This window comes from Montipora foliosa, chromosome 12 (assembly GCF_036669935.1).
Source record: "Montipora foliosa isolate CH-2021 chromosome 12, ASM3666993v2, whole genome shotgun sequence".
Classification (NCBI taxonomy): Eukaryota; Metazoa; Cnidaria; class Anthozoa; order Scleractinia; family Acroporidae; genus Montipora; species Montipora foliosa.
In genome coordinates this window covers 11808047-11818046 of record NC_090880.1, presented here as the reverse complement: position 1 = coordinate 11818046, position 10000 = coordinate 11808047, and the positions used below count along the sequence as shown (strand labels likewise).

At 42.0% G+C, this 10000-nt stretch overlaps 1 protein-coding gene and 2 non-coding genes across 3 annotated transcripts in view; 2 read left to right on the top strand and 1 right to left on the bottom strand.

The window, feature by feature from the left end:
* Positions 1 to 10000, top strand: part of LOC137979775 (nuclear nucleic acid-binding protein C1D-like) — a 47004-nt gene that overhangs the window by 13189 nt on the left and 23815 nt on the right. The window lies entirely within an intron of this gene.
* Positions 1305 to 1377, bottom strand: Trnav-cac (transfer RNA valine (anticodon CAC)). Its single transcript has one exon. It is a non-coding gene; the product is annotated as a tRNA-Val (tRNA).
* Trnan-guu (transfer RNA asparagine (anticodon GUU)) lies at positions 1982 to 2055 on the top strand. The gene has a single exon. It is a non-coding gene; the product is annotated as a tRNA-Asn (tRNA).

Here is a 10000-nt window from a genome sequence, read left to right as displayed (position 1 = left end):
AAAAGATGTAACTTGTTTTGCCACTCAGACCAGAAATGCTCAATATCAGCTTGAAACAAAACATCGCAAAGCAAGTCATTGTTAAAATGCCAAAAGCCAGGCCCTCTCCTTAAACAGTCAAAATCTAATGTAAGAGTGACACAATCATGATCAGAATGAGCAAAGACCTTAATCGAGGTGTCGATCACAAAGTGAGAAATAGAGCGGCTGATAAAGAATTTATCAATTCGGGTGGGCACGAGAGAATTATCATTAGGATTCCGACCAGTCCAGGTAAAACTCCGTTCGTCCTTATGACGAACCCGCCAAATATCGATTAGGTTATGCTGCGAATTCAAAGCAGTCAAAACAGAAACGGCAGACTGTCTAGCGTTTGGGTTCCCACCCAGCTTGTCCAAGCGTGGATCGGCTATACAATTGAAGTCCCCCCCCCCCCCCAATAATGTTAGCGTAAACATTGGACAAGAAGCCCTCCAAATCCGAAAAGAAAATTCGTCTCTGGAAGTCGGACGAAGGCGCATAAACATTTACAAGATTGATCGTTTCATCCTCTACGTCCAGTAAAATATTCACAACACGTCCACCACTGTCACTACGAATTTGCCTAACATTGTAGTCAAGGCGAGAACTAATCAGCACCGCCACACCTCTCTCCATTCCAATCACGCTTAATTTGCATTTCAATTTCGGCAATCCAGTGAGTCTCCTGCAAACAAATAATGTCAAAACGAGCTCTTCGGAAAATATTAAAAGCAGACTACCAACTATCAGAAGACCTTAGGCCCCTTGCATTTAGGCTTACAAAAGTTGCCATCAGAAAGAAAAACGAGAAGTGAAAAACCTGCATTGTGTACGATGTTAGGAAGCCGCCGATTGTTTTTTAGCAGTCCTTTTGTCCCTTTGCCTGGCAATCTCAACATCATGCCACTAGACCAACAGGCCGTGCAGGGAAAGCTACCGTCACGCCCACTGTGTTGCAAATTACTTGAGCGAGAGTTGAAAACAAACCCTACCACTTGTCCTAATGTGGTGTTCTATGTCTAAATTGTCTCATTGTTAATCACCACGTGAGTGAAGTAGCTGAGTTGAGGCAATTCGCGTTTAACAGGTACCGATGCACAGACCCAGACGTACAGAAGGAAAGTGCATTTTCTTCGACTTCACAACATATGATCAATGGTCTATGGAGATTGCGGGACTGCAGTTTGTTGGGCTGGAATAAACATGGTGTAGCAGTCTTCAAAATGAAAAACCTGGAGTTGTGGTCGTTTAGCTTCAGCTATAGGCTCCTCAAAAATGCTCTTTGTTTTCGGCAGGACTTGAACCTGCGACCTTCCGCGTGTGAGGCGGACGTGATAACCACTACACTACGAAAACAAGCACGACTTTGTGAGCCGTTAATTATTTGCGGAATGTTAAGGAGTATGAAATTAAAAAGGACCACTGTGCTCTCAAGTGATCCAAATTTCACAACTGCACTCTTATGATGTAAGGCTTTTCTTTTAAGAATGAGGAACTTCAGGCATTGCAAAAAGCGTATTCAAAATCAGGCTTGCTTTTAAAGTTTCTTTGTCTTTGGTGTGTGTGATTCTCGAAGATTCTTGCGGAATAGAGTTGTCACCGTGAAATGGAACATTAAGATACTGGAGTGTAAGTGCACGGAATAAATGCTCTCAAGGGTTACCACTAGTGCAACAAAATCAAAGGAACGTTAAAAATTTCTTCAAAGACGTTGTGGGCTGGTTGTTTTTGTCGACAGCTGTTGCAAATAACGAAGCAAGTGAGGCATGAGTAGAAGGAAATCAAAGGATCATTAACAACACGTTCTGGACTGGTTGTTCTTTTTCTCGACACTGCTACTTTCGTGTCTGAAAAGGACAAGAAAAAATGGCCGCAGGAATTTAGAAAGCTCATCGCATAGTTGTGGTTAAGATTGAGTGGAAGTTTGTCCAATCTTGTCCTCGGCCAAGCGTTCAGACCTGTCTCTGTGGCGCAATCGGTTAGCGCGTTCGGCTGTTAACCAAAAGGTTGGTGGTTCAAGCCCACCCAGGGACGCCTACTTTTGATTGGCATAGGCCAGCTGTAGGAAGATCACTTCGTCACCTTCGTCAAAGCGAGTCTATGTGTGAGGTCTTTGCCTTGAAAGCGATTTTCATTCATCTGTAGAGTTGATTACGGGCGTTTTTTGGGTCAACATTAACAGCTTTAAAAAATGGAGGATTCCAAGTTTCCTGAAAAAATCAGCAGGTGGAGCTCATTCCTCCGTGAGGCTCCTTTTTCTGTCACTTGCCATGAATGTCCCAGTGATTTCACAGTCACCAGGTGAACAGGAGTTCCCATCGTTGAACCAATAGAGACCTTGTTTAGAAATTTACAGCGGATGAACTGCTCTTCATTCTAAGGAAAGACTCGCAGACATGATTAAACTTGGTAACAATACAACAGGCTGCCTGTGGAAAATCCGGGTGTCGATCTCGGTACCTCCCGCATGCTAAGTGGGCGCTATATTCCCCGTTTCCCGGAACCGCGCTGGGTAAGTGATAATTATGCGATTTGCACTTAAATGTTCGCCACCGCGATGCCTTGAGATTCTCATTTGCATCGTCTGTTTTTGCCTCCACACCTCGTCGTCCGAGATCAGATATATTATCGAAGAGAGCATGAGGTCGGAAGAAAGCTTAGGATTTGGGACAAAAGTGACACGAGCCACCAGCTATGGAAATGTCACAAGACCACTTGTCAACGTTAAACCTTATGAGTAAGAGAGTTTAATGTCATCCAGCTCTGTGGTTAAAAAGACAACTCGACCAAGATGCGAGCATCCTATGCTTGCTTCAAGCTTTTTAACTTGAACAACAGCGAGAGGTCTGGTGTGACACTTTTATGGCATTAATGTGCTAATCATGCGCAGGGGTGAGACGAATTTGCCAAGCTTTCCAATTCATGATTAAATTTGATACTGTTGTCACCGGAACTGCTTTCTGAACCGGAACTCGAGTACACGTCATCTCCCATGATACCTCTGGGTCATACGCCATGTGCTGGAAGAGTCGGACATGTTTAGTTTGAAATTGTTTGAATATTCTTTCCATGGAACGAAAGATATGGACTATGTCGCTTTTGATTGACTTCTACCCGGACTCGTCAACATATGTAAGTTTTGTAGAATTTTCGCACTCGTTGTTTTTGAAACCTATTTCTGACAGCTTTCATAAGATACACTCATATCTGTTGCAGCCAATCTACTACTACAACAACAACTTGTGAGATCGAAATAAAAGGCAGAGAAACTAGTAGAACCTGTGTACGTGAAACTGTTGTCGAATCTCGATATTCACGGAGCCGGGATTGAGAGAATTGCAGGAGTGACTACATCTCATTCGATATGGAGAGCAAAGAAGGCGAAAAAAGCGTCATGGAGTTGTGTGGAGGCGAGGAGGACGACGCGGAAAATGTTGAAATGTCTTCCGAACTGCCAGCGACTCGTACCGTTAGAACAAGGAAGCCAAATCCGAACAATCGTGAAGAGGTAGAAGCGGAAGAAATTCACAGATTAAGGCGTTCGCTTAGCGGCTATTTGTCACAAGTAAGTACATGCAAGTCAGTTGAAAACATGTCTCTCCGAATGGGGGGAAGCTGAGGGGATTCGTGAAAGTGTGAAGAACCTTGAGCGTGCATGGGAAAGCTACAATGATCAGTACCAGAATTACTTTTGTAAGGATTTGTCTGTTCACGAATTTGGACGGGTTGAGTCCAACTATGTTAAGGTTTATGAGGACTATTCTTGATATGTCAAAGCAGCCGAAGAAAGATTGTCTCCCCTCGCGTATTGCATGTCAAATAAGAGTTCAAAATCTCGTGTAGAACAACCTAAATTATCACCGATAACTTCGACTGGCTCAAGCATCTAGAGATCCTCAAAATCTTCCCGATTAAAGGAACTGAAGAGAAGTGTAGAGTTGAAAAGGCTTAAGGCCCAACAGGCACTTGAGTTAGCAAATTATGAAGCTGAAATGGAAAAGAAAAAGATTGACATTGAGATGCAAAAACAGAAAACAGCAAAGGAAATGGTATTTAAAGCTCAGTTGGAAGCTAAAGAAATCGCTCTTCTTATTGAAGAGGAAGGTGATGCAGTCTCGTGTGCCCTAAGTTTGCAAAATGAGACCGATGATAAGATTGAATTGATTGAGATTGAGATTGAGCCTCCCATCACCAGGAGTCAACAAACAGCAACTTGGGTAGCACGCTGCCACCCACCAGGACACTCCAGAAGATAGATTGAATCATAATGAAATCACTCCTCAGTTAAAGAAGTATGGTGAAGAAACTACCAGTCCTCATTCCAGAGATCCTTCCCATATCCAAAGAAAGGAGAACTTTATCGCAAATGGAGGTGATAACGGTGAAAATGAGAATTGCCTGCATGAAAAGGAACAGATGGATCCGTGTAAAAATCCTCAGGCTATCCTTTTGAAGGTGACCACGTTGCAAGCTATGCAGCCTGTCAAGTTTAGTGGAAATGCAGCGGATTTTCCGATTTTCAGGCGAAGAGTTCGAGATAACCTCGAAGATGGACTATTGTCGGATGCCCAACGGATTGAATTTCTCCCCAAATTTGTGTCCGGAGAGGCTTATGAGGTGGTTGAAAGATCTGTGGGGTGTTCCTATGACGACATTATAGCAACCCTGGAGGAGCGCTATGGCCAACCAGCCGCAGTTGCTGCAACGTGTATTAATATGCTTACCACAGGACCAAAATTAGGAAACAGAGATTTCAAGGGTTTGCGTAATTTTGCTGAACAACTGCAGTGTGCCTCACGAATACTGGAAGGAGAGTATGAACATGAGGCAAGTACCACTTCAAATATGAAGATGATCGTAGCACGACTGCCAGATTACATCATCAACAAATGGGCAGATGTATCGTACTCTAACAGAGAAAAGGGACAGAACCCAAAGTTATAGGACTTAGCTCAATTTGTGAAGCGACAAGCTGCCATCAAAAACGACCCTGGTTTTGCTGGTGTTTCGTTAGTCACAAGTTCGGAGGTCAAAGGAAACAGAACAAAGTCATTGAAAGTCGACAACAGGTCATTCATCCCCGAGCCCACAAGGCAGACTTCATCCTTTGCCACCGATGTTAAAGAAAAGAGCACTGGCCGAAAATTGCCCAGCGAAGGACGAAACAGCATCACACCCACTAATAGGAGTTGTTTATGTTGCCCCGGATCTCACGAACTGTCTTAATGCCTCGAGTTTCAGAAGAAGGATTTGCAGAGCAGATGGGACAAGCATTGTGAAAGTTAACCGGTTGTGTCATGTTTGTTTGAGAGTTGGACACCTTCGAGGAAGGTGTGAATCGCCGAAATTCTGCCCTTGTGGGAGCGACAAACGCCACCATAAGTTACTCCATAACCCCCCAAGTACAAGGAGAGACAATGACAGACTCAATCAAGCTAGTACAGAAGAACCGAATGCGGCAGTGACAGACCCGCATGCCGAAGTTCCTGGTGAGCAAGGAGCTTCAGGAATCAGACATACAGCGCAATATGCTACCGTCACACAGCCAGGCTCAACAAAAACTGTGCTTCTGCATGTTATACCAGTGAAAATCACATCACCTGATGGAAGGTCTGTCACCACTTACGGGCTGTTAGACAACGCTTCCCGTGGAACCGTGATTAGTGGAGATGTTGCTAAAGAATTAAGGTTGAAAGGTCATAAGGAGTTTATATCTGTTAGCACGTTGATGCAGGAAGAAGATGAAGAGTTTGAAGTGGTTGAATTTAAATTGGAATCTGCTAGCGGAGAAGGTGAAACACTTAATGTTGAAGAGGTCCTGGTCTCGGAGAAATTCAATTTCAAAGAGAGATATCTACCTGAAGATATTGACAGAAGATCGCATCCCCATCTACTGGACATTGATGTGCCAGACGTAAAGATAAAGAAAGTATCAGTGCTGATTGGAAAGGACGTGGGTGAAGCGCATGAAGTCCTCGAAGTGCGAAAGTCAAATAGACCTGGTAGCCTGTTGTAAGCTCAGCGAGGCCCATTGGGCTGGGTGATCACCGGAACAATTCTGGGCTAACCAAATCACAGCGAAGTCAATGTCCACTTCACATTTTGCGAGAGAAAATTGCACGAACAAGTTGAGAATTTTTGGAAGATAGAAGGATTTGGAGCGAAGCCTTTGTGTAAACCTATAATTGAGGAGCCGGTGCCTAGACGTCAAAACCACTATTTATCTAGAGAGGATATCCGCGCAGAAGACATTCTCGAGAACACTACGAGACTGACTGACGGTCACTACGAGACCGGACTGTTGTGGCGGAACGACGATGTTGAACTGCCAAACAACCGCAAGGAGGCTGAAAAGAGGTTGCAGAGTTTGAAAAGGAAGTGAGAGAGAGAGAGAGAGAGAGAGAGAGACTTTATTTTACGAGGGTAACACGTGACAGTAACTAACATTACTGATGAACTTGTGGCCCTCTTAAGGTACAAAATTACAATGTATAAAAACTGCATTAAGAATAGATACTATTTACAATAGAATAAGAAAACAAACATTCCTAGAACTCAATTTATAACTAGACAAATCGATTTAAAAACGAAATTAAATGCATACAAAAGACTATCTATTGTTATAAATTTATATCAAACGATCCCCTTGTCTTCTGAGAATTTAGTACTCTTTTCCATAATTCAGCCTTAAAGGATTTTAAAGACTTACTTGTTTTTAATGATCGAGGCAAATTGTTCCAGTCCTTTACCATCCTTACGGCAAAGGTGCGTCCACCCTCTGAGATGTTTTTATGGAGGGGGCACAATAAATTTAAATTACAATTTCTCGTGGTTCTTTGGTGTACATCGGAGTTTTTTCTAAGGGATGTATTTAAATAGTTGGGTAAAGTACCATTTATCCGTTTATAGGCCAGTTCACAACGCTTTATATACGCTTCATTATAAAAGGGGATCCAGCTTAAGTTGTTAAACAATGTTACTGTTCGACTAGTGCGTTGTGCTTCAAGAATAATACGGGCGGCCCGTTTCTGCATGCGGAGAACTCTCTCGAGTGCCTCCTTGTGTCACAATGTCCATACTTGGCTTGCATACATCATAAGTGGTTTTATTATTGCGTTAAAATAGATTATTCTCTGATTTTTCTTTAAGTAGGGGCTAATATGGCGTAAGAGGCCAAGTCGCTTTGAAAGTTTATTGCAAAGTTCGTCAACATGCGCTTCGTAAGTTAGATCTTCATCGATGATCATACCAAGAAGTTTATGGTTTTCAACGTTTACAATTTCTGCATTATCCGTTTTTACTTCCAGTTTTCCTGAATCTTGAACTATGCGCTTCCGTAGACGCTTCCCCGTTACCAACAGAGCTTTTGTTTTTTACATATTCATATACATTTTGTTTTCACTGGCCCATCTCTCTACTTTACACAGATCTAGTGACAATGCTTGATTTAATGATTGTATGGTTTTCCAGTTTGAACTCGAAGACAAGGTGGTATCATCTGCGTAAACGTCCATAGTTGACTTTTGAACGTGAAGAGGCATATCATTGACGAACAAAAGGAAAAGCACCGGACCTAGAATGGACCCTTGAGGCACTCCTTGCTTTACCGTCAACTGTTCAGATGTAGTTTTCCCTAACGAAATAAACTGCTTCCTCTCAGACAGGTAGGATTTGAACCAGGCAACAGAAGAAGGAGTAGCACCGTAGATCGACAGCTTTTTTAGAAGAAGTTCATGATCAATCACATCAAAAGCTTTTCGAAAATCTATAAGAACCAGACCGGTCACATTATCATTATCCATGTTCATTAGAATCTGATCAGTAAGTCGGATTAGGGCTGTTTCAGTGGAATGTCCTGGCCTAAAGGCTGATTGCAGCTCGTATAATAAGTTATTATCACGTAAGAATTTAGAGAGAGAGCTGGCCACATGCTTTTCGAGAATTTTCGAGAGGACAGGTAAAACAGATATCGGACGATAGTTGTTGATATCATTCCGTGCACCGCCTTTGTATAGTGGTGTGACTTTAGCCATTTTCCAATGATTGGGGGAACTGTTTGTCGAAATTGAAAGATTGAGTAATTTGCATAAAGGGTTTGCAAACACCGGTATAATTTTCTTAAGTACGCGTACGCTCAAACCATCGTACCCAGAGGCCTTGTTACTAGAGATTTTATCCATAATATCAATGGTTTGCTCAGGCGTTAACAGAGAGATGTTGTAAACCGTGTCTGTATTTAATCTTGAATGAACAAAATTTGCCAGCTTTGTATGATCGAAGTCTACGCCAGCATCATTGTTGTTACCAATTTGTTCTAGAATGTTAACAAAGTATTCATTTAGCTCGTTTGCAATGTCGGCTTCGTCGTTGATAATTCCATTTTGTGTAGCTATTTCATTGATACACACTCGAGGTTTATTTGTCCCGCTCAGAGATTTTAGAGCGTTCCAAACGCCTTTCGGGTTTCCTTTATTCTCGTCGATCTTTTCACGAAAGAAACTTCTTTTTGTTTTTTTAATAATATTTGTGGTTTGACCTTTTGCATGCGCATAACGTGTCCAATCCTCCTGCAAATTCGAGATTCGCGCCTTTTTCAACAACTTATCCCTTGTTTTCATAGAATGAAGAATCTCCTTTGTCATCCAGATGGGCTGATTGAGCCTTTTGACACGTTTAGATTTGAGTGGAATGTGTTGGTCTAGAACATCATTAAGCATTGTTTCTATTGAACTCAGAACATCATTTATATCATCGAAAACAAACGCGGCGTCCCATGGGGTGCATTGTAGGTCTTGTAATAATTCGTCTGTATTCAAATTCTTTAAGTCACGATATTCGATGATACTCTGAATTTGATCTTTCTGCTTTCTTGAGTATTTTCGTCTAATAAATACCGGAAGATGGTCCGAAAGACCAATGTTTGGCACAGAAATATTAGCAATGAAACTCGGATGCGTTGTATAGATATGATCAAGACATGTAGAGCTCACAGGACGTGTAACTTCATTTACGAGTTGATTCAAATTTAAGTATCTAAAGGCTTTCGCTAATCGATGTGTTTTATATGCAGGGTCGAAGAAGTTCATATTAAAGTCCCCCAAAACATGTAATTCTTGGTTCCTTAAATACGCTGCTTCGATGCTTAACTCTAGTCTGGCATCTGTCTCCGCAGTTGATGAAGGCGGGCGGTAGACAGCCCCTATTAGTATCGGACGATTTGATTTATACGGATGGATTTGTAACCAAATGGTTTCGAGGTCATTTTCATCCAGGCTTGTAATTCTTTCAACTTTAAGTCTGTCGGCGATATAAGCGAGAATTCCGCCGCCTTTCTTCAATCCCTCTCGATCTTTCCTGAAAAATGTGTAGCCAGGTATTTGTAAAACACAATCAGGTTTGCTTGGCTTGAGGAAGGTTTCGAGGAGAAAAAGCACATCAATTTCATGATGATTTGCAATGAGTAATAACAGTATTTGCTCTAGCTTAGTGTCCGTTAAATTATTAACATTCCACTGACCTAATTTGAGACCATTTCCTTGCAAAGATATCCGAGGGCACAGTTCGCTTTTCTTGTCCTTCTTGTCCTTCTTGTCGTTTGAGGTAGTTGGGCCGGGATTTGGGTTAACATCCCAAGCCTTGAAAATTTCTAGCTCCAAAATAAGAGGATTGAAAGTTGACACACCATTTGTAGTATATTTTATCACTGAATGAAGAAATTTTCGTTTGAACTTCTTCGGTGGGGATGCTGTGATTGTCTTCAGTCCCAAAGTGGAGGCGTTCATTTGGCGTTGTTGTTGATATTTTGATGAAACGTAAGTGTAGTCGCTTTCAAAGGAACTATGGTCACTGTCGTAAAAACTACTTGCTATCAGTAACATTAGGACTTCAAGAATAAATATTAGTAAGCGAAGATTGAGTCCGTTCACGGAGTGAGACGCCATTTCTCTTCTCTTGGAAGAGAAATGATCCTAGCCTTGAA